Source organism: Dermacentor andersoni, chromosome 8 (genome assembly GCF_023375885.2).
Source record: "Dermacentor andersoni chromosome 8, qqDerAnde1_hic_scaffold, whole genome shotgun sequence".
In the NCBI taxonomy this organism is placed as follows: Eukaryota; Metazoa; Arthropoda; class Arachnida; order Ixodida; family Ixodidae; genus Dermacentor; species Dermacentor andersoni.
Window position 1 is genome coordinate 102,542,251 of NC_092821.1, and position 25,877 is coordinate 102,568,127.

General features: G+C 44.6%; 1 long non-coding RNA gene across 1 annotated transcript; it reads left to right on the forward strand.

The window, feature by feature from the left end:
• The first annotated feature begins 3,479 nt into the window (after positions 1 to 3,479).
• LOC140212931 (uncharacterized) lies at positions 3,480 to 23,705 on the forward strand. Its single transcript, XR_011889920.1, has 3 exons — positions 3,480 to 4,356; positions 14,324 to 14,425; positions 23,486 to 23,705. It is a non-coding gene; the product is annotated as an uncharacterized lncRNA (long non-coding RNA).
• The last annotated feature ends 2,172 nt before the right edge of the window (positions 23,706 to 25,877 follow it).

Consider the following 25,877-nt stretch of genomic DNA (forward strand, 5'->3'; position numbering starts at 1 on the left):
TCAAATATGGATTCGCAATTAATTCAATGGAACATCAGATGTCTTCTTAGGAACCTTGACGATTTGCAAGAGCTTATACAAAAATATAATCCAAAAGTGCTGTGTCTACAGGAAACACACCTAAAACCACAACACACAAGCTTTCTCCGACCGTATGTCACGTTTCGCAAAGATCGCGATGATGCTGTCGTATCATCAGGCGGTGTTGCCATTTTTATTCATAAAAGCATAGCGTGTCAACCTTTACAGTTACGAACGCCCCTTGAAGCAGTGGCGGTTCGAGCTGTTCTCCTAAACAAACTCATCACCATTAGCTCTCTTTACATACCCCCACATTACAAATTAACGAAACATGAATTCCAATCCTTTATAGATCAATTGCCAGAACCATAAGTTGTTCTTGGCGATTTCAATGCGCACAGCTCCCTGTGGGACGACTCTCGTATAGATGCGCGAGGTCGTCTTGTTGAACAGTTACTTTTTTCTTCTGGTGCATGCCTTCTGAATAGGAAGAAACCCACTTATTACTGCCTTGCAAACAATACCTTTTCTTCAATTGATCTGAGCATAGTTTCCTCGTCCATACTGCCTGAACTTGAATGGGAAGTTATGAACAATCCTTACGGAAGCGACCACTTCCCCATACTATTAAGAACACTTAAAGAAAACGAATATCCACCACAGTCTCCCAGGTGGAAGATTCACACAGCAGACTGGGAGAAATTCCGAAACTTAACTAGTATATCATGGGATAACATGTCTTCTTTAGAAATCGATACTGCTGTGGAGTACTTCACAGCCTTCATAATAGATGCCGCATCTAAATGCATACGTGAATTAAGCGGCTCGGCATGCAAACGGCATGTCCCATGGTGGAGCGATGAATGCAGAATCGCACGTAGGAATCAGAACAAAGCGTGGGGGTTGCTACGCGCTTCGCCCACTGCACAAAATCTTGTCAACTTTAAGAAAGTAAAGTCCCAAGGTAGGAGAACCCGCCGATAGGCCAGAAGAAAAAGCTGGCAGAAGTATTTATCGAGTATTTACTCGTTTACAGATGAGGCCAAAGTCTGGAACAGGGTAAATAGAATTAGAGGGCGACAAACATATTCACTCCCTCTAGTAAATACACAGAGCGATACACTGGAAGATCAGGCAGACTCACTTGGGGAGCAATTTGAGAGCGTATCAAGTTCAAATCATTATTCGCGATCCTTCCTGAAACATAAACAAATAGAAGAACGTAAGCCATTCTCGCCCTCGTACAGGTTCTTGTTCTGGTTTAGCCGAGCCCGATTATAACAATGCGCCTAAGAAAAATGTGATAGTCCCTCGCTCCCTCGTTGTCACCACTGGTGGTTGAACTCGTTTGTGGACAGTGAATATTTCAACCCAATCCATAACATTGCCGCTAGAACTTGAACTGCCAAGTTTGGATGAACAAGTCATTGTCAGCATCGGAACGGTCGAAATGTCAACTGCCGGAAAAAAATCCAACCCAAATTCCAACCATGATAATTCGGCTGAATTTAAGCACATGATTAAAAAGTCGCTGTCTTCTAGTGAGCAGCGTCTGCTTGAAGGGTCTCAGTACCTTCGAGAGCGAGCAACGTTGCGACCCTGCCTTGAAACCCCTACGGGCAGCTGCACGTAAGCCAGCAGGAACAACACGGTTTACTTTTCGTAATGATTTGCTGTAAAAAAAGATTACTCGACTGATGGTTGTGCCCTCATTGCTTCTAGTTGTGCCCGAAAACCTGCGCCCTGCTGTCCTTCCTTCCATGCACGACGATATCACGTCCGGGTACCTTGGCTTTCCCCGCACATTACACCGACTTCAACAGAGATTTTACTGGCTCAAGCTCTGGAAAACAACGAAACAGTATGTTGCAAGCTGTACTGTTTGCCAGCGCCACAAGCAAACGACGACGGCTCGAGCAGGCTATTTGCAACCAGTTAGGCCAACCACGTTACCCTTTGAAAAAGTCGGCATCCACTTGCTTGGCCCACTCCAAAAGCCGTCAGCGGGCTACCGCTGGATTATCGTATGCGTTGAATACCTTACTCACTGCACGGAAACGGCGCCACATTCACCTGCCACTGCAGCAGATGTCTCTTCGTTTTTGTTGCAACACGTCATGCTCCGTCACAGCGCTCCCCGGGTCGTCATCAGTGACCGTGGACGCAATTCACCACCGTCGTCGCTGAAGAACTTTTACGGCTTTGTGGTTCTGCATATCGTCATTTCACTCTTTACCACCCGCAAACAAATGGCCTCACAGAGCGGACGAATCGAACCCTTACCAACATGTTATCTATGTACGTCGCTGCTGACCACAAGAATTGGGATGCCGTCTTACCTTTTGTAACGTACGCGTACAATAGTGCCACGCACACAGTTGGTGGAAATGCGCCTTTCTTTTTGCTGTACGCACGCGCTCCCCAGAGCATTCTGGACACTATTCTACCTTTATCGCACCGAGACGATCCTTCCATCGCCCCAACTCTGTGTCGTGCTGAGGAAGCACGTCGACTGGACTGGCGCATCTTAGGACGTTATCCTCACAAAGCAACACCAAGATTCGCTATGATGCGCGGCATATCCCCGTCAGCTTCACTCCCGGTGATTATGTTTGGTTGTGGACACCTGTTCGCAAAAAGTGATTGTACCGCAAGTTTCTTGCCACTTACACCGTACCATTCGTTACACTCAGCCGCTTGAGTGATGTCGTTGCCAAAGTGACGGTAAGTAATCAGCGTTCACGTGCTACGCAAGTCTGCACGTCGCCAGACTCAATCAGTACCATCACAGGTGCCTTTAACTCACTCAGGGAGCTTCGTCTGCCCCGGTGAAAATTTCGCAGCCCTGCGCGCTGAGGCTGAGAAAGAAGAAGTACAGTATGCTCGCGTGATCTCGGGGTACTCTGCGCCGGCTGGACCTGGCCTGTAGCTTCGTCTCAGAACTCGTTTCACCCTGTAAATAAACATCATTCGTAACGATGCGTTCACCATGCACCAAATGTCTAAGCAAACCACACTACTAAGTCAGAAACATTTACACAATAACGCGATGCAGCACGCTACAACTTTCAAAGTTTACTTGTACAATTCAGAAGCTCTTAACAACTTCAGCAGAGTTCTTAATGCCTTGGGTGCCAAAACCAGTGTGAACCAGTGTCCTACAAACTTTCTTTTTGCTCAAAGTTACAGGTAGTCCTAGGCAGCAGTCGGTTACCGTAGACATCAAATCCGATCCCGAAAACCGATTTTGAGCCTCAAGATCTGTGATCCTAAAAAAGCTACGTAGGTCATTGGCACCAACGATACCCGCAGCAGTCCACCATTGTATGCGACTGGCTATTGCCCCACAGAAAGAAAGCAAAATTACAGTTAACTCGAGGCAGGTGCGAGGAATGCAGTCGTACAATTTCCGTCCATTGAATAGAGGCAATGCGTGTCAGGCTCAGTAGCTGGTCGGTTTGGGGGACCGTGGGCTCGCGCATGTGAGCGGCGTCATGCGTTTCTAGACCACAGTGGATTTGACTTCTTTTTTGTGTGTGTGCCGGCAAAGATCTGGAAAACATTGGATCATTGATGGTTATATGTGGAGTGTTGTTTTTCCTGCTGCAACACCGACGAAAGTATCAAGCAATCGTGCATGTTGTAATGAGGCCTTCTGTTTTTACCTGAAGACGCGGACAAGTAACTACTGAGACCTCCTACAGCCATCTATAACTTCTGTCACTAAGGGTGTACGTTTCCACAAATTTTTATTTCTTTTTTTTTCTTGATGGTAATAATGCTTTAAGTTATTTCATTTCTTTATGAATGATGTACATCTCTTATCGCGATGCACGTTTGCTGCGCATACAATATATGTACGGATCTTGTATACTCCTATATGCTTTATATTTTTCCATTTCTTTACTGTATCTGCAGTAGGCGTTATTGATGTTTACTTTCACGTAATTTTTATTGTTTGTTCTGTTTATGGGTGGTTTTATGTGTTCGTCCTTTTTAACAGGTCTATAATGACGCCTCTTCTTTTGAAATTCGAAACTATTTCCTGGTACTAACCCCACTTTCCTTTTTAAAGATTCGGCGTTTGCCGGTATTTGAAATAAATAAGGAAATAAAAAGCTACACTCTCATATCCTTGACTTTTTGATTTATATATTTCCAAGTAATTCATGGCCATGTACGAAGCGCTATTTCAAGAGTACCTGGTGAAATGCGTACAACTGTGTTCTTTTTTTCAATGCGTTTAATTTCTTTTTTTCAGGGAAGAGTGGGTTGACTTTAATGTGACTAAGGTGAATGATCTGACGAGTGTCGATATCAGGACTATAGAACACAGTAAGATATCATTGTTTTTACAACTTTTTGCTTCATCAATGGCAAATAAGAATATCGCTGAAACAAGTATCGGGCTTAAAATTTACAGCGGAGTGTTTGTATGAGACATTTATGTGTTCAATGCGCTTTCAAAAATAAAAAATGTAGTTTTTTGATCACTGAAGCCATTGGCATACGATTTGCAGCTGTCTTGACAAGCGCAAAATATATATGAACTTTGCGATTTCAGGTTAACCTTTAAAAAGAAAAACGATACATCATTTACTGAACTCACTGTTAATAAATATTCCTGAACGCCCTACATATTAATAATAACGCTCAATGCACTTATATTCTTGTAGTGATGTATTCGGCCAACAGAATTTTTCATGAGCTGTACAACATCCGCCAAGTATAACAGGATGTAAATTGACAGTGCTGCACTTCAGAGATAGTGCTCCCAACAGTGTGTGAAAAGAACAATGTCTGCTTCACTATCTCGCAGCAAGCCTAACGCACAAAAGAAGACTCAAAGGCGGATGCAATATCAGGGCACCCCTCCTCTCTTTCCACGTTGTGCGTAGGCGAAAACATCAATTCTACTGCTCTCCGGGACCGCCAAATGAGTGTTAGAATGATACCAGTGGAATATGGTTCAAAAATGTTCTCACCCCGTGTGACGGAAATTTTGGAAATGTAGAAAGCTTGTGTCATGATGGTGTGAGAACTCTCGACTCCTAGGCAAACATTTCGACCAAGAGGATGTTGCATTGAGAGCAAAACTTGAGGTTACAGCTATGAATTTTTGTAGACGGTAATCTTAGGCGACGCGCTTTGATTTAAGCATAGGCTATCCAGATGAAGTCGCAAAGCAAGGAGTGTAAAAATGAAATTGTGCAAATTCCGAAAATTTTGCGTCAGAGCAAATCAATAATCCAAGTGATTTTGATCCTTCTTTGGAATCGTGCATCATGAAATCATACCTGTAACTCAAACTTTTATTCAAGTTTGACACATTGAGGCCCATAAACGTCTGAAAGATTGAGTGAGCAGCGCAGGACCAAATTTATCGAATGAGAGCTGCTAAATTCGACGGTAATGTAATGGCGCGGTGCACTCTACTTGATTGTGCGTAAGTTTCTCGCACGCATTTTTATGACGGCTATGCAGCGCGCTACCTTCACTGCTAGCTCGATTTATTCACACAACAATTTTCTTTCTTTCGCAATTGTAAACTCTGGGCTTTCGGGTAATCACATTGGTGATGTTCCTAAAGGAAAACAACATTACTGCTGAAGCGATTCAGGAAAAAAAAGGAACTCCCAAGGATATTTTCAACAATGAAAGATGAAATGGAACATGTTGAATGTGTCTAACGGGCAATATATTTAAGGTGACCACATTAGTGTCAGCAAATTTGTAATGGAATTTGCTATGCGTACTGCACGACATTTAGGAGCAATATAATCAATTTTTGAGGTGACCCGTGGCGTAAAAAAATACCTAGCGTTTCCTCCTGCAATATTTGCTTCGATCCACATCACTTCATCAGATTACAGTGTTATGCAATTGTTTGTTATTGTCAAAATATAATTATTTATAGCAAAGGTACGGCAGTTGGAAAATTGTGAAAGTTCGTACCGCTCATGTCTCGTGGTTGTTACGACGTGCATTCAGAGTGCTCGCCGCCATTTATTTGTGTTTGCCGAAGCACGTGCTGATCGTAAAATGTAGAACTTCGCGGTGGGTTAACAGCAACAAAAGGCACTGAAGCACGGAGTTCAAGAATAATTCAATGTTCTTGCGCATCTGCTGAGGAACCTCGTTAGGCCATTGTAATTAATGCAAAAAGAGAACAATCAGCCGAGCACAGATATAAGAGAGACTATTTACAAAGAGATTAGTGGTCAGGCTCTTTGGAAGGAGAAAGATCAATATTTGTCATCATTGAATATATTTGATACATGCCACAGGAAACAACATTCACATACAGTAGCAAAAAGCATTTGAAACTTGAAAACCTGAATCTCCCTGTGTTGAAGTCAGACAGTCATTGAAATCTCAGTAAAAACTGTGCATTCTATTGGTGACAGCTCAGTTATGCGGTGCCCCGCAGGGGCGTCTGCGTCAGCAGGCGTTTGGTGTGTTGCGACACCAAGTACCTGAGCACACGAGGGTTGGTCCCTCCCGCGTGTAGCCATGCGCGGCTTAGCCGTGTCCGAAGAAGGGGGATCCTGGAAGTTGAGCCGATGCCGGGTGTTCGGACCTTTAAGGCCCCCCGGCGGAGGCAACACACTTCTTTGGCCTCTGCTTCACGTAGACGGCACCCCCCGGCTGACCCACCCGGGGGAAATTGGTAGTTGCCTTTTCCTGTCTCTCTCTTCCTCGAACCTTCGCCTTTTCCTCACTTTCCAACTTTCCTGTCTCCTACTCATTTCCTATTTCTTCCGATCTTCCAGGCAGCAAGGGTTAACCTTGTGTGAGTAGCCAAACTAGGTTATGTCATATTTGGTTATAGTGGCTGTGTACAGCTGGCGTTGACAGGCCTTGTTCAAACACAAATGCTGTCACGTCCCCTTGTTGGGCTCCATGGTGGGTGGCTGGCACAGCTGCCGAAACATATGTTACGCATGGCTAGCTCTTTCCCCCCACTCTCTGATCGTTCTCAGAAAAGAGGGCGCACCGAAGATGTCCTCCAATTTTTTGGCAACAGATTACGAAGCTTTCCCTGATTCCACGTCATCCATACTAACAAACTTGAAAAGGCGATGAGAATGATTTCACCTTTCCTAGTGTGAAAGTGTCTTACCGAAGCACTTGGCACCGGTTACAAGGCATCAAAGATGGCTAGTGGAGATCTCCTTCTGGAACTCCGCGATGCGAAACATGAAAACCTTCCTAACCTAGTTAAATTTGGGGAAATTCCAGTCACTATATCCCCGCGCCGAACTTTGAACACCAGCCGTGGTGTTGTCTCTGATGATGATCTAATGGAGTTGACAGAAGCCGAACTGATGGAAGGCTGCACCGAACAGAATGTTATCTATTTATTTATTTATTTATTTAAGATACTTTCAGGGCCCGAAGGCATTACAGAAAGGAGTGGGTGAACATAACAAAACATTTGTGCAATATACAAAGACAGATTCAACGTGGCGTTTCATGAATGCTGGTTTTGAAGGTGTCGGTATCCAGGATGGCTGCAACGGTGGCGGGAAGGTGGTTCCAATCTTTGCTTGTGCTAGGGATGAATGCATTACTACAAAGTTTAGTACGTGAAGACGGCACACCAACTTTGAAACTATGGTCAGAGCGAGATGATATGTATGACGGTTGGGTGATAAGCTGTTCTTTCAACAAAGGGTTGTGGTGGTAGATTTTATGGAATAGCGAAAGGCGGAAGCATCTACGACGGAAAGAAAGTTCTGGCAAGTTAAGTGTTGTCTTCATTGAGGTAACGCTAGCATGTCGGGAGTAGTTTGATAAGATGAAACGCGCTGCACGATTTTGAATGGCTTCTATGCTGTGTATGAGTGTAATGTTAGCCGGGTCCCAAATGGCGCATGCGTATTCTAGTTTGGAGCGAACTAATGTTTTGTAGAGAGTTAGTTTGAGTGACGATGGTGCGAATGAGAAGTTTCGGCGCAAATAGCCCAACATGCGATTGGCATTGCTACATATAATGTCGACATGCATGTGCCAGGAAAGGTTGCTGGTGATGTTTAGTCCAAGGTATTTGTACGACGAGACAACTGAGAGAGGGCTATTATTCAGGAAATATGTATGCAGATTAGTAGTATTAGTACGCTGTGATACCCGCATGCATTTACATTTGCTTAAGTTAAGCTTCATAGACCACTTGTTACACCATAGCAGAACGTTATTAATGTCGTCTTGGAGTTTACGAGAATCATTGAGGTCAGTAATTTTATGATATATAACGCAGTCATCAGCAAAAAGTCTAATAGTAGAAAATTTCACACAGGAAGCAAGATCATTAATATAGATTAGAAAAAGTAGAGGACCGAGAACCGACCCTTGCGGCACGCCTGACGTTACCGCGAGGGGCGCAGACGACGAATTGTTAGCGATTACGTATTGTGTTCTATCAGCAAGAAAGTTTTTAATCCAGTCCAGTACTAGCGGGTCAATGTTAAGAAGACTAAGTTTATAGATTAGTAGGTTATGGGATACGGTATCGAAGGCTTTAGCAAAATCGATAAAGATGCAATCGGTGTCAAATCCTAAGTCGGTGTTAGAAAAGAGGTCGTTAGTAAAGCAAGCTAGTTGCGTTTCGCAGGAGAAGGATTTCCTAAAGCCATGCTGACTGTTGTTAAAAAAGGAGTTCGTCTCAAGAAAATCAACTATGTGGGAATATATTATGTGCTCCAGAATCTTACAGGGAATGCTGGTTAGTGATATGGGACGGTAGTTTTCGGGACAATGTGTGTTACCTGATTTGTGAACAGGAACCACCTTCCCCACCTTCCAGTCGCTTGGTAGTGATGAGCAGTGTAATGATTGTTGGAATATCCTAGAAAGAATAATTGATGAATACAGTTCAGTACACTTTAGTATTTTTGAATTAATTTCATCTGAACCCGCCGATGAAGATATTTTCAAATTACCGATTAGTTTTCTAATGCCCACCCAGTCTATAAGAATTGAATCCATAGGGGTATCATAAACTGTCGTTGGAGGCGGCAAAAGCATAGGTGCAGCGTCATGAAAAAAGGAAGCAAAGATATTATTAAAAATTGTGCAACACTGATCACTTTGAACAGGGGTGTTAGACTGTCAAGCGAATCATGCCATCATGCCATCAAGCGAATCAATGTCAAGCGAATCATGCTAAGGCATGACGGTAAGGAAATCAAGACAAAGCATGGTATACTCACTTTTGGATCAAGCTTCCTGCCTGAGACAATCGAGACAGGCTATGTAAAGCTACGTGCCAGACCCTATGTCCGAAATCCTCTTCGATGCTTTAAATGCCAGGGTTTCGGCCACAGATCCCAAAACTGCCAAGGCCAACAGACATGTGCTAAATGTAGTGGCGGAGATCATGCATCTGAAACTTGCGAAAGCGCTCCACACTGTGTCAACTCACATGGCGAGCACGCCGCATACTCACGCTCGTGCCCATCATGGAAAAAAGAAAAAGAAATCGTGACGGTAAAAGTTAAAGAGAATATTTCATTTAAAGAAGCGCGCAGGCGGGTTTCCTACTTGCCCAAGAGCAGCTTTGCCGAGGTGGCTCGTCAGGGGGCAGCGCCACAACGACCTCCGGCGACTGTCCGACCTACACCCAGTGAGGCGGCAGTGACGCCCCGCCCCCCCGGCGGCTGAGCTAGCACCGCTACGCCAAACCAGCAGACGGGGCCATCGAACCCGAAGGTGGGCGCCGTCGAGGCTGCCACAACCTTGCCTTTCGAGGCGGGACCCTCTTAGGAAACTTCTCGCTCGCTAGAGCGCGTGTCCGGCGCCTCCCAAGAGGCGATGGACACTACACCTATCCTCACGGCGCACCAAGCGCCTAAGGGGCAGCGAGGCTCCCTCGAACGCTCCAAAAAGGGCATGATCCCCGTTACAGGGCCTGGAAAGAGCTCTGTAATCTAAGGCAACACTTCCGTTTCCGTACACTCAGCACCAATTTACTTTTAATATGGGTACACAAATCATTCAACGGAATGTCAGAGGTCTTCTTAGGAACCTTGATGATGTGCAAGAGCTTATCCACAAACACAATCCAAAAGTGCTGTGTCTACAGGAAACAAACCTAAAACCACGACACACAAACTTTCTCCGGCAGTACACAACTTTTCGCAAAGATCGCGATGATGCTGTCGCATCATCGAACAGTGTTGCCATTGTTATCCATAAAAGCATTGCGTGTCAACTTTTACAGCTACAAACGCCTCTTGAAGCATCGGCGGTTCGAGCTGTTTTCCGAAACAAACTCATCACAATTAGCTCGCTCTACACCCCCCCCCCCCCCCCCCATTACAAACTAAACAAACATGAATTTCAGTCCTTGATAGATCAATTGCTAGAACCTTATGTTGTTCTTGGCGATTTCAATGCACACAGCAGCCTGTGGGGAGACTCGTATCGATGCGCGAGGTCGTCTCGTTGAACAATTCCTTTTTTCGTCCGGTGCGTGTCTGTTGAATAAGAAGGAACCCACTTATTACTGTCTTGCAAACAGCACTTTTTCTTCAATTGATCTTAGCCTTGTTTCCCCGTCACTACTGTCTGAACTTGAATGGGAAGTTAACAACAATCCTTACGGAAGTGACCACTTCCTCATAATGCTAAAATCATCTAAAAAAGCGAATATCCACCACAGGCTCCTAAGTGGATGATTGATACAGCCGACTGGGAGAAATTCCGAACTCTTACTAGTATTTCATGGGATGACATGTCCGCGCTAGAGATTGATGCTGCTTAGTAGTATTTTACAGCCTTCATAATAGATGCCGCATCTAAATGTATATCAGAAATAAATGGCTTGGCATGCAAACGGCGCATCCCGTGGTGGAACGACCAATGTAGGATCGCTCGTAAAAAAACAGAACAAAGCTTGGGGTTTGCTACGCGCTTCTCCCACTGCGGAGAATCTTATTAACTTTAATAAAGTCCCAAGGCAGAAGAACGCGCAGACAGGCCAGACGAGAGAGTTAGCAGAAGTTTTTATTGGGCATCAACTCATATGCAGATGAGGCCAAAGTCTAGAATAGGGTTAATAGGATAAGAGGGCGACAAACATATTCACTCCCTTTGGTAAATACACAGGGCGATACACTACAAGATCAGGCCGACTCACTTGGGGAGCACTTAGAGCGTGTGTCGAGCTCAATGCACTATTCCAAATCCTTTGTTAAACATAAAGAAATAGAAGAACGTAAGCCAATCATACCAAAATTCAGGCAGAATGAACCGTATAACCGGCCTTTTGGTATAGCCGAGTTGAGAGCTGCATTGAACATATGCAAAAGCACTGCACAGGGACATCATAGAGTCATGTATGACATGATCAGAAACTTCCATACTGACACACAAGTTACTCTACTTACACTATTCAAAATTATTTGGGCTTCGGTATGCATCCCATCCACATGGATAGAAGAGATTGTGGTTCCTGTTCTGAAGCAAGGAAAAGATCCTTCCTTGGCAGCTAGTTATCGTCCGATAGCCCTAACAAATCGTCTGTGTTTAGCTTTTTGAGAGAAATGATAAATCGCAGACTTATGCATGTCCTTGAGCTGAACAGTACGATCGATCCTTATCACTGTGGCTTCAGAGAAGGGCGGTCGACAACCGATCATCTTGTGCGCATTGAAGGAAATATGCGCAATGCATTTATACATAAACAGTTTTTCCTATCGATATTCCTCGACATGGAGAAAGCGTATGACACGGCATGGCGTTACGGCATCTTGCGAGACCTGTCGGAAATGGGCATTCATGGAAATATGCTGAACCTAATTGAAAGCTATTTGTCGAATCGTATGTTCCGCGTGAAAATCGGCAACGTATTGTCGCGACCTTTTATACACGAAACAGGTGTACCCCAGGGAGGAGTATTCAGTTGCACTCTCTTTATCGTTAAGATGAGCACACTACGTGCTCCACTACCACCGGCCATTCTTTTATGCCGTATACTTTGAGGATATACAAATAGGCTTCAAATCCTGCAACCTCACAATGTGCGAAAAACAGGCTCAGCAGGGCTTCAACAAGGTGTCCAAGTGGGCAGGCCAAAATGGATTTAAAATCAACCCCCCCCCCAAAAAAAAAAATGATATTGTGTTTTCTTCACAAGAGAGGTCTGGTCCTAGATCATTGCGTAGAACTGGGTGCACAACAAATACCTGTGAACAATGATCACAAATTCTTAGGTGTAATACTTGACTCGAGGCTTACTTTCATCTCACATATAAAATGTCCTAAAGCAAATTGTCTAAAAGCAATGAATTTACTTAAAATCTTATCCCACACAACGTGGGGTGGCGACAGACAGTGTTTATTGAATATTTACAGGAGCCCATTTCGATCACGACTTGACTACGGTGCCGTGGTTTATCACTCTGCCGCCCCCAGTGCGCTAAAGATGTTAGACCCCGTGCACCATCTCGGTATCCGCCTGGCCACTGGCGCATTTAGAACAAGCCCTGTTGAAAGTCTATACGTCGGATGAGTGGTCACTCCATTTTCAGAGAACGTACATCAGCTTTTACTATTTTCTTAAAGTTCGCTCAAATAAGGAACCGCAAATGACTTTACGTGTGAAGCACTTTTTCGGAATAGACCCCCTATGAGACTTCCTTTTTCACTGCGTGCAAGAGAACTTAGCGCGGAAATGGATGTCCCAGTTCTCGAACATCGCCTAATGCCTCCAGCTAAGCTATAACCACCCTTGAGATTGGCAGGTGATAGAATGTGACATCCTTTGTAGAGGTCATAAAGCACGCTCCTGAAGTTGTAATTGTTATGCATTTCCGTGAACTTCAATCGAAGTACTCCTGCAGCGAATTCTACACAGACGCGTCAAAATCACATTCTGGCGTATCTTTTGCTGCAGTTGGTCCCTCATTCTCTGAATCTGACATGTTGAATCCTTTAACAAGTATCTTCACTGCAGAATCCTATGCAGTACTGTCTGCAGTAAAACACATAAATAAATTAAAACTCGACAGAGCAATAGTATTTACAGACTCATTAGGTCTTGTAAAATCGTTAATTTCCTTACAAAAGCATGCAAATCTTGTTTTCATTGAACTTTACTCGCTCTTATGCAATATTTATCTATCACATAGACACGTAGTAATATGCTGGGTGCCTGGCCATAGGGGAATCGAGGATAATGTGCTAGCTGCCAAAATGGCCACATCACTCACATCACTATTCACTTTTCCTACAGCTGATGTCCCTGACACAGATCTAAGATATTTCTTAAGAAGGAAACTGCGACAACACTGGCAGCGCATGTGGAACGCAGAAACAAATAATAAACTGCGCGTTATAAAGCCACAGTTAGGTTTTTGGCCCTCCCCAAGAAATTCTCGGCGAACAGATGTCTTATTCTGTCGCCCCAGAATAGGGCACACATTTGGCACTCACAATTTTCTGCTTACTGGGAATCAACCGCCAACCTGTGGTAGATGTGGTGAAAGGCTCACCGTCCTCCACGTCCTCGTGGAGTGTCGGGAAGCCGAAAGAGAAAGAACGAAACAGTTTGCTCTAGCATACCGATATTGTTAATAGCCCAATAGTATCCTAGCGCATCCTCTCTCCAGAGGATACTGCTGTGATAGTAGTCCTTGTACAGCACACGCCTTCAGGTCCTTGCGCTTCAAGGACTCTGTTAGGACAGTAGTGCTCTTTCTCATTTTTATCCAAATGACCAACTTAACAGATCGTAACTCTTTTACAATGCACCTTTCGAGTTCTTGGCATACTTCGTAGTCATTGTCATTGTTTTATTACATGTAGTTCTTACACACTTTACAGTGACCGTCTTTTAGGCCCCTTTACAGCCCTGTAACATTAATTGCTCGTAATTTATCGCTTCACTTTGATCTAATTACCATTGGCTTGGCGCACTTTGGCCAAACCTGGCCCTTGCGCCATAAAACAGCACACATCATCAATTATGCGGTGTGTGCCACTCAGGAGACAATAGCTCAAAGCACAACAAACTTTTGCGAACATCCTTTGAATAAGGCGCAATACGTGTGCAGAATATTTATTTTACGAGAAGTAAAGAACCTAACACGTTTACCATACTGGGATGGATGCGTTGCTTTAGAATAGTGTGTCGGTCAGATTACACAAGACAATTACAGCTTACAAGAGACCTGTTGAACTCCTCCTATGTGAAGCTTTATAAGTACAGTAACTGTGCAATTATACAGATTGTTTTATTCTGTGTAAATTGATGGCATTTGCGGACTCTAACAAATATTTTATTCCATAATATTGCTAGTTGTACCAACAGAAGATGCACCTAAAGAGCTTCCTCATACTTACCTTGTGCTGGCGGCTGATAAGGATTGTCTGCTTGTCACATATGGTCAAACAAGTAATGGTAAGAGTTTTGCGCATCGCATTAGCACAGTCGTAGTGAATCTTTGATAGAACACATATCACCAGGAAAATTTATTATCTATTGCGACAAGTGCCATCTTAGTGCTTTTTGAACGGCGTTACCCATACTTCGCTACTTCATTTGCGATAACGTCTTTTTTGCGTAGAACATAAATTATTGTCTTTTCGGGAACTTCAATAGCATTTGAGAGGAATTTGGAGGGGGTGCTTGCCATTGTGAGATACTCATTTAGCGAGGCCGCAACTTCGACACCCCCTTGTCATTCCTGCACTGCTTTAGTAGAGCAGGGACGCTTGCACCCGCGAGGCAGATAACCTTTAGCCAAAATGTGGGCTCACGTAGACTGCCTTTTCCACAACCGCAACCAAGCACTGAGAAGAGCGGGTTTGAGAGAGAAACAGAAATGCGCAGACCACATGAATAATTCATAAACTGTAGCTCATCTGCCAGCAGTTGGTCCTATGTGCTGGGGTTATGTTCTCACAACAGTTGTGCATCTTACTCGACAGCGCTAAACAAAGAGCTGATCATATGATTTGACAGGACTGGCAGCTTCTTCAATCTTTCGGGACCTCAGGTAACATCAGGTATGGAAATATGTCTTCGTGGTTCTTGAAAACTGTAAAAGTTGGTAATGAACACAGTATTTGCTTCGCTACGATCACATGCACTCGACCGCTGCAGAGGAATATTTGCAGTGGTGACAATTTCGCTAAGAAACTCCGTCGCAATATTGTGGAACACTGCATACGAGACCACTGAACAGCTTGGGATGAACTCATAAAGCTATTTATAAAGTACACGTCGCCATTGGCCTGACATCTTTCCTAATATTACACCCAGCATCAGAACTGGCAGAAATGTGTTTTTAAGAACAATTCCAAGCGAAGAGCTCTTTGTGAGTATGAGCATATTTCTTTTATTTTGTTAATGAAGTACTGTGCTTTGTTTTCTCCCTTACATTGTAGAATGGTACACCCTCGACATACTGGCATTGCACTCGGTCAGAGTCAGCATACGCGCTCGTTATCACTAATGACGACTGTTATACTTGTCATGACGCCAGTGTCGAACCTATTGTTACGGCGTCAGGTACACTATTCACAAAAAGCGTTAACGCTACAATACCTTGTAACGGCAACGTCCAGCTATTCTTTATTTTGAATATCAGGTTATAAAACTGCGAAGCCAATACAGACAATAATTGATGAAGGAAACGCTTTATGAATACGACCCCAGATTTTCAAAGTTCACATAGCACTCAGGCATGTCATCTTGCGCGCTCATGCAAATATCCGTTACTGCACCATTTTCCTTCAATGCTTGCAAGCGGTACAGCTTTGCAATGAATTTAACCGGTCATACATGCCTTCAAATAGGGTGTTGTGGAAGTGCCCAGATGTCTACCGAGTGCAACGTATAATGAGTCCACGTCACACGTTGTATGAATGCTGCATTGGTATAACGATCAGAACAGGTGCCTTTTCTGCTTCTAGGATTTGTTTTACATGCAGACTTACCGAACACAGCATTTGTCACCAGCAAAAGAAAAGCTTTACAGCAGTATTATACATGCACGTAACAACATGTCTGATAGCAGCGCAGTCTACGTTTCCTCATAATGCCGCAGCGTATGCGCAACACCGGGTGGCATCATTACTGAACCTTTAAGGCACAGTTGCTATCTTAAACATCTTTTCTTCGAGGATGTAGTTCACGCGATTGATCATTTCCCTCTGTGGCTGTATAGATGCTTCTATTCCAGTAAGCTATCGCAGAAGACGAAAGATCTTATCAAGAAACGTCAATGTATGAAAGCATCTAACCTTACAGCTAGAATAGAACTGGCAGAACTTTCCAAGCTAATCAACAAGCATCAGACAGCTGACATAAGAACGTATAATATGGATTGAATTGAACATGCTCTCAGGAGCGGAGGAAGCCTAAAAGCAGGGAAGAAAAAACTCGGAATACGCAAGACTCATATTATATCTGTGTATTGTGATGAAAAGATATATAAGAAAAGGCACAGTTTGAGAGGCAAAATGAGAATGCGCGATAACTGAAGAAAAATAACTATATTTATTGCGCGATCAATGATGTTATGCGACAAACAGTATAAAAAAGTTTGCCAAGGTTACCGGCAACTTTTTTGCAGTTGTGTGCTTCTTATGCTTTGAAAATGACAACTGCGACAGAACAATGTCTACGTATTGTCCTGGTGTAAATCTCTGTATTGTGATAATGCAATGATAATGCAAAACTCAAACCACTATTAGCTGCGAATCCGTGAACGAAATGCTATTAGGACACAGCGCAAGTGTTCTAAGAGGGTTAATCAGCAAAATCACTATCCGCGAGAATGAGTAATACTGGCAGAAGAATATCAACTACATCTGCAAGAATAATTCCCACCTATTGACAAGGCTGTCGCAAAGAACGAAAAAAACTTTTCGTGAGAAACTCTGCGGAAGCTTTCAGCTAATGACCCTCCCTAGTAAAAAAAAAATTTCTTTTTTAAAGTCACACTAATATTGATTTCTTACTTGTTTATAGCTACAATTATTTCCATTATGCCGTTAGAAACAATAATATTATAATTATACAGCATATTAAGATATTGTAGGGAAGAGAACTAACGTAAGCGCAGAGTCAGCAGCATCAAGCGCGCAGCAGAGGCTCGAGCTAGGGGACTGTGCTTGGTGCATCCTAGAACCGGCTGTCGCTACGAACCTCAATAAATCTTTTTTATAAGTGGTGGAGCAGTGAGGGGTAACGTTCCACTGTATGATCCTGGAACTCGCTCTTGGACGCTACACTCTGCCATGCCCGACGCCGACCAGCACACTCTTCCATCGCCACCCATTCCTTGCGCTGGCACTGTTCGCCAGGGGAGCCTTCCATCTTAAGCGGAACCAACGACAACGATGTTGAAAAGTCGCTGTCGTCCTACGAACGGGTGAGCGTTCACAACAAATGTTGTGACTCGGACAAGCTGGCCTACGTATCATTCTACGTCGAGGGCGTGGCCAGTCTCTGGTTCATAAATCATGAAAGGGATACCCGATAGTGGTCGGCGTTCGAGACGTTGATTACAGAAGTATGTTGCTGACCCACCGCAAGGAAACTTCGAGCCGAGGAGCATTTGCGTTCACGCGCAAAGGACACGGATGACACATTCACCAGCTATGTAGATGACGTTCTCGATTTGTGGAGGCGCGGGAACGCTGCCATGACGGAAGCGGAAATGATCAAGCACATCATGAAGGGAATCGATGATGACGTGTTCCAGATGCTTCTGGCCAAGTACCCGCGCATTCTTGGCGACGTTATCAGCTTGTGGCAGAGCTATTCTTAATTACGTAAGCAGCGAGCTCTGACAAGGCGACATCCCACACCAAATGCGCCGTCACTCTGCAGCCATACTACCGGCCCCGAACAAGCCTACCTGATAACCCAAATCAAGGATTTCATCCGCGAAGAAATCGCACGACAGATATCTATTGTGTCCGTCACTCAGGAGTCCGCCAGCACTTTGCCGTCTCATCTCCGTAACCTGATTCATGAAGAAGTTGCAGAAGCGCTGTCGGCTCTTCACCAACACGATGCCGTGGCTACACCGGCCACTTATGCTACAGTTGCTGCAATGGCCCCTCGCAGTGTGTCCGTACGTGGCTTCTAGCAGCCTGTGCTCTGCGCTCCCCATCCCATCCCCTGGGCCACCACTGCCGTCGCTAACCCGCGGCGCACTCCGGACAATCACCCCATAGGCTTTGCATGTGGGTATCCTCGGTCATGTAGCAAGCTTCTGCTGCCGCTGATCGCAGGCGTTCGATGACAATCGACGAGTGCCCTATGTGCCGCCTGATCCTACTGCGCCTTACGGACCGTTTGACCTATCACCAGCTCCCTCCCAGACTGATCGCCGTCCTCGATTCGAACGCCGCCGGTCACCTTCCCCACGTCACCGATCGCTTTCCCCGTATGCGTCGATGACCCGTCTTTAACGAAGAAGGAAACTAGACGACTCAGTTCCCGAGGCAACAACTGCGCAAGCATCGACATGCCAAAGTCGTCCTCCTTTACCTGCCAGTCATTGATGTATTTATTGAAGATGTCGCTACAGTCGCCCTCGTCGATACCGATGACACTATTGCCACGTTCTGCCACCGATGCCACGTTCTGCCGCTCACTTTGTGAAGTGACGACGTCTCTGTCTCGACTGGCGCTTCGAAAGGCGAGCGCTCAACCCATTTGCCCTACCGCTGTTTGTACAACACGTGTGACCATACAAGACTTTTTACACACAATTGCGTTCATAGTTCTTTCATCGTGCTCGCACGCGGTTATTCTAGGATGTGATTTTCTCTCACGCCACAGTGCCATAATCAATTACGCTCGGGCTGAGATTCAACTTTCCCAACTTGGTGAGCTGGCCTCGGTCGATGCTCATCCTGCAACTAAAGTTGTCGTGAAAGAAGTCTCCAGTATTCCACCGTGCTATTCAGCATTCGTACCAGTCTTGTGTAGTAATATATACGACTGAACCGTCTTCTTCAAGCGCTCTCATCACTTCGTTGCCCGAAAAGCGCTTCCTTTTCTTTTGCAGCTCTTGACTTTACCGCCGGTGTAAGCACAATGCTCATTTACTGTCATCTTTCATCGCCGCTATCACTGCTCCGCCCCGAATGCCTTGGTTACGCCGAGTCGGTCGATTGAACACGGATTGTCTCCGTCCTCGACAAAGTGCCTTCTACTACCGTCCATGAACTCAGTGCACTCTCCGCACCCGACTCAACATGGACTGGTGTGTGCAGCCCATTCATCGGCGAAGACTTGATGCATTCGTAGCGATCTCAACTTCTCGCAATACTCCAGTACTTTCGACGTTGCGAAAACATCTCTTGGCCGGGCATTGACAGTCGAGCATCACATCGACACTGGCTCTCACTCACCGCTGCAACAAATATCATCATCATCATCATCAACATCATCATAATCAGCCTCGTTACGCCCACTGCAGCGCAAAGGCCTCTCCCATACTTCTCCAACTACCCCGGTTATGTACTAATTGTGGCCATGTTGTCCCTGCAAACTTCTTAATCTCATCCGCCCATCTAACTTTCTACCGCCCTCTGCTACGCTTCCCTTCCCTTGGAATCCATTCTGTAACTCTTAATGACCATCGGTTATCTTCCCTCCTCATTACGTGTCCTGCCCATGTCCATTTATTTTTCTTGATTTCAACTAAGTTATCATTAACTCGCGTTTGTTCCCTCACCCAATCTGCTCTTTTCGTATGCCTTAACGTTACACCTATCATTCTTCTTTCCATAGCTCGTTGCGTCGTCCTCAATTTAAGTAGAACCCTTTTCGTAAGCCTCCAGGTTTCTGCCGCGTAGGTGAGTACTACTAAGACACAGGTATTATACAATTTTCTCTTGAGGGATAATGGCAACCTGCTGTTCATGACCTGAGAATGCCTGCCAAACACACCCCAGCCCATTGTTATTCTTCTGATTATTTCAGTCTCATCATCCGGATCCGCCGTCACTACCTGGCCTGAGTAGATATATTCCCTTACCACTTCCATTGCCTCGGTACCTATTGTAAAATGCTGTTCTCTTCCGACACTGTTAAACATTACTTTAGTATTCTGCAGATTAATTTTTAGACCCACCCTTCGGCTTTGCAGTTGGTCCCTTGAGTTACTAAGCAAGGCAATATAATCAGCGAATCGTAAGTTACTAAGGTATTCTCCATTAACTCTTATTCCCAATTCTCCCCAGTCAAGGTCTATGAATACCTCCTGTAAACATGCTGTGAATAGCATTGGAGAGATCATATCTCCCTGCCTGACGGCTTTCTTTATTGGGATTTTGTTGCTTTCTTTATGGAGGACTATGGTGGCTGTGGAGCCGCTATAGATGTATTTCAGTATTTTTACATACGGCTCGTCTACACCCTGATTCCGCAATGCCTCCATGACTGCTGAGGATTCGACTGAATCAAACGCTTTCTCGTAATCAATGAAAGCTATATGTAAAGGTTGGTTATATTCCGCCCATTTTTCTATCACCTGATTGATAGTGTGAATATGGTCCTTTGGATATATGGATAGTGTGAATACGACCCTTTGATTGCGTGGGCAAAGATCTCTACAGGCCACTTCCGTCGACCCTTTTACCTTCGTTACGGCCGTCATCCTTCGCACACAATCGACAACATTCTGCCCTACTGGCCGGACCCATCCGAGTGCCTGCCGATCTTGAAAGCCTAGCAGACATGCCGAAGAATGTCGCCAGCTGGCCCGCTGATTCAACTTGGACGACCACAACCGTCAAAAAGCCGTTCATGACGCCTAGAACTCGGCTCCCACTTTTCTCGCGGTCGCCCTCGTCTGGTTATTAGTGCCACACGGCCCGCCTGGGCTCGCTTCAAAACTCCTTCCGAAGTACGACGGGCCATACCACGTTCTCGAGAGAACATCACCCGTTAATTACCTCGTTGAGCCTTTAACGCCGCCGTCCGACATGGGACGTCGTAACCGCTAAGTCGTACACGTTCAGCGTCTCAAGGCATATCAGCCTACTACCATGCTTTCAGAAAACTAAGTCGCCAGGATGGCTCCTTTATTAACGCGCCATTGTAAGGAAGATAACGAACGTAAGCGGAGAGTCAGCAGCTTCATCAGCATCAAGCCCGCAGCAGAGGCTCCAGCTAGGGGACTGTGCTCGGTGCATCCTTGAACCGGCTGTAGCTACAAACCTCAATAAATCTCCTTTATAATATTATTATAATAATATATATTATTAAGCTTATATTAATGATTATTGAGCTGACTCTGTTTCCCGCAAAATTAGACCATTGCCTACATTCCATAAAATTTGCAACGTTCATGTTTGTATTCAATGCTACTAACGATGTTTCTTGCCAAAACTGCCCATTTCCGACACAAGTACCACAGATTAGGCATAGTTGTACACTTATCTCTACTAGCTGAGCAAGATGCCTGCCACAGTAGAGCATGCAATGACAATAAGATGCATAATAGTGAAGCATTCCTTGAATGCCTTAGTCGGTCTTAGAAATATCTTATTCGAGAATAGAAAAATATGAGTAGAAAGAAAGAATTGTTGCTTATCCAGGCTCGGTTCGTGGATCTGCACTGCCTAGAATCCAAATCCCATCAACTTCCCATCATCCTCAGAGTCAGCGCCACCAGTAGCACACACGTCATTACACAAAGACCCGGCATAACAGTGTGATCGACGTCGTTCCAACGAAAGCTCATTTACCGGAGTGCCTGTCATTTTTGCGATTACTGTGTGCATATGGCTAGGCACTTGTTTAAGTGGCCTCCACAAGAAAAAAAGCAATGAATGAAGAAACGGGTCTCTTTAGGAGTGCTTTATAGATAGGACGGCAAGTAAATAAGAGCTTCGGCAGCTTTGAAATCAGGTGTAGCCCTAGTAAATTGCCCCTTGCCCGTGCACAGTTGTTATAGTAAAAATAGTTGAGCCTGCAGTGCTACCCCATGTTAATATACTATACCTGCTTCTTTTTTGCGCATTTTTGTATATACCAGGAACTGGTAATTTCTGGTTGATGGAGTCTTAGCCTCGTATTTATAAATGCATCTGATATTTAAAACCACGCTTGACTTGATTTAATTGGCGCTTGTCGTGAATACGCCGAAGCAAACTCAATGAGCTCCTTGGACGCGTTCATAGCAGGCGCCATTTAGATGTCCAGTATGAGCTGAAAAGGGCCATGAACCACTGTTTATTGAAATGTAGAAAGACATTCAAAGTGAACATACGCAATTTCCGAAATACTCTGTGCAAAAAGTGCTCGAATGCGTTCAGGAGAAGCGGAGTTATTGGCAATCAAACATGGCCTGCGCTGTGTTCCCGTTCCTTTTTCACTGCCTTGCACTACGAAGGCTACGGCACAGGGGGGCGCGCCCACAGCCCTCCGCTTTGTAGATATCACCGTGGTGTGCAGTTGCAGTTTTATTTTGGATGTTAACCTAGACACCATGACTTCCGCCTATGGTGCCTACGTCGAGCTGAACATATGCCAAACGCTGTTGGCCTAAGCGAGCCGCAGAGCGCTTAGCTAGTGGACTCTTTGCGGCACACCGTGGCGGCCGCGGTATCTACGGCATGTAGCCCACTGCAGCTTCATGCCAACTATCAACCAATAGCAGCCGCCTAACGGAATGACGAAATAGCGCGTCTAGAAGAGAGTGATGACTGTGTCGTCTGTTGTAAAGGAAATGTTTCAGAGAAATGCGGCTTTAGTATCCGCTTGCAAGCTCTACGCACGGCGTACGACGGCAAAACATAGATGAGATGTTAACAGCAGCGTATGCTACCCGCTCACTAGGGTATTTCACCAAGCCTGAGGGGTGCTTCAGGGCTTCTTTAAAGTTAAGATGCGTTTCGGAATACGGCAGCTAGGCTCCATATCCGAACACTGAAGCAGCTTCGGCGTATTATTCACAATGTAGATGAGTGTTGTCGCTGCCAAAATGCACGAAGCAACGACTTGGATAGTTTGTCACCGGCAACGGCTATTGCTATGTTCAGAATCTCCGTGTATCAACGTATTGGAAACAAGAATGGTCTGCCGTAATATGGCTGCATACACTGTATGATTTGTTCCTCGTTTCCCTTTGCCACTGTGATATGGCGAACTTTGTTTAAAAACAAACACCTATTTTTAGGGTGCTGTCAGTTTACTCTTGATACCAGCTTTTATTTTAGAATGTACAACGTTTTGTTACTTTCCTTGGCTGCACGGATTTACTCTTAATATGTCCCGGATTTTTCCAGTAATGTAAGCAGTTTAATTAAAGTACGAATATTGAACACCTCAGATGTCTCAGTAAATCAGTGGTCTAAATTGGCTTTCATCTAGGTAGCCCATAAAAATTTGTCAGCAGTTTATTTCGTCAGCCTGTTTCCTTCTCTCAGCGGCCATTGCAGTTTGCAGTTTCATATCCTTTTGCGTACCGTTTACTGCTGCTTTCAGAAGAGCAAAAGTGTCTGCTTTGGGGATTATCCGGAAACACTGTTAGCAATGAAACTGTGTGCTATAAGGCCAGCCAGTTGTATTGCCCTGAAAATCTATACGATATGACAGAAACTGAAAATCCGTGCCTGAATGTCGATCGTGACGAAGACAGACGTGAGAAGAAAGCACTGGAGGAGGAAGAAACACATTAACACCATGGCAAAAAAATTGTTGAAAATAAAGAAAAAGAACCTTGTCAATGTTCCCGTAGCCTTCCTATAGCATGATCTCAATACTACTTTCCTGCTACTCATATGATGCGGTTCGACCTGCCATGCGTACCTTCTGCTATTTCAACCCACCACCTTTCACAATGAATGCTGAACAAGTAGGAGTCTGTTTAATTGTAGAAGAAATAGGCTGGGAACCGAAGCCGCGTAGGGATTCGCGAATGACTGACGTCGCTAAACAAAAGCAGTAAAGAACTGAAAGTTACATCTACTAAGCTTAGGTGGTTGGTTATTCTTCGTAGAAAAGATGCAATAAAAATACTGAAATACTAAACTGGCGGAATACTACTCGACAGCTTTGCAAGTTCCTGATTCAGAAATGGTAAACTCGTAATGCGGTTTCAATAGCACGCACCGCAGCTATGTCTAGGTAGACGTCTCTCATTGTTTGCATTCCCAACAATAAATACTCCGTCTCTTACGAAATAATATATAGTTATGAGTTGTTTATTGCAAACGTTCTATCAATAGTTTTCAAAGCTCGCACTTCTAGGGTGAAAATGTTCATGCAACACTTCCATAGAAGGCGTCAAAAGTCCGAACCTATTTACCACCGAACAAGCTGAGTGAACCGTTTCGGCAACCAGCGTCCACAGCGCATTACCAGAACTAACGTCCAAATGAATATTACGGCGCACATTCGAAGCACAAATATGTACACATAAGTTAGTGGCCGCAACTTGATGGTAACATGCGGACGTTTATTATATGAAGTAGCCATTCTGTAGAAAGTGTTGCACATTGAAAACACCTTTGTGTAACGCAGGAGTTGAATGTCTTTCATACATGCGCAGCTTCCGAAGCAATCACCACTGCGCATGAAGAGAGAGAGAGAAAAAAGAGGGTGAAAGACGGGTAGGTTTGCTAAGGTCCATCTATAATATTTAAGTTAGCGACATCTGCCGCGCGCGCAACCTAGGAACTTTCTGTGTCAGACGGCACCCACATTAAACCACGGCACCGCGGCATTCATTAGGTGAAGAAATATCTGCACATGCGCGGAAATACAGCCTACTGGTTCCTGACTGTGTTGAAAAAGGAAAGAAGGCCCCTAACTGCTAAAACTAGTCGTTTAATTTCAAATGAGCACTGAAATAAAAACGCTCAAGAGAGCGGAATGGGTGCTGGATCGCCTCGGTTCCGCACGTTTACATTTCGCTCGTTTGCGCTCGTAATAAATTACATTACAATCTCACAGCATAAATTATCTGCATATATTTAAGAAGAGCGTGAAGTGTTGATTTACTTGCATTTCATAAACGAGTCGAAGCGCTTGACGGTGAGCAACCCGCAGTCGGAACTGAAGACAACGCGAGCCGTGTGTGTATCCGCGCGAGCCTTGGCGACTGCTTGCGCTTAATTCCGTTTGCTATGTGACTTCTTTTGCTTGTACACTCTTAGCACGGTACCTTTTATGGTAACCTGTAATCACAAGTAACTTATAAAATAAAGGTTACATGCAAAATATGTTGATGTTTTAATTAAATGTTGTTACGTATATATATATCTATAGGTTACAAGAGTCAAAATTGACGGATTTATAGGTTAATTCAGCGCAAAGTGCCTTGTAACCTTTAGATTTTAACCTCTAAAGAACACTGCAGCGCATCAATGAGGAGACCTACATCATGGATTGGACGTTTGCTGATAAATGTATCCTAATGTGTTCGTGTTCTGCATTTATGATCTGGTTATTACAAACGTAGGACTTCGGCAGTTCGGGCTGCATTCGGTCTTAATTTCTGTCAGCCAAGCAGTTACATTTTTCACGATATAAAAACAAAAAAGAAATCTTGCACGATCGCACTTGCATGTTCATCTGCGCGCTGTACTTTGACGACCCTCCATACTTGGCGCACAGCCTTATTTGAAATATCAGCAGCGAAGACTGTGTCATCGAATGATGTGGCGTGCACTGCCTGCCGAAACCCAGCGGTCGAACGTGACGGAAGCCCCCTGCTCTCGCACGCATTCTAGCCACCATGAGACAGGCATGGAACATCGGCATTTCAACACGAGAAACAAAAGTGGGCGAGTTTCTTTAGAAAAATGAATATTTTTTTAACAAATTTCATGTACGAGGCGAGAAAGAACAGTAGAAGAAAAGCACACGAACGCGA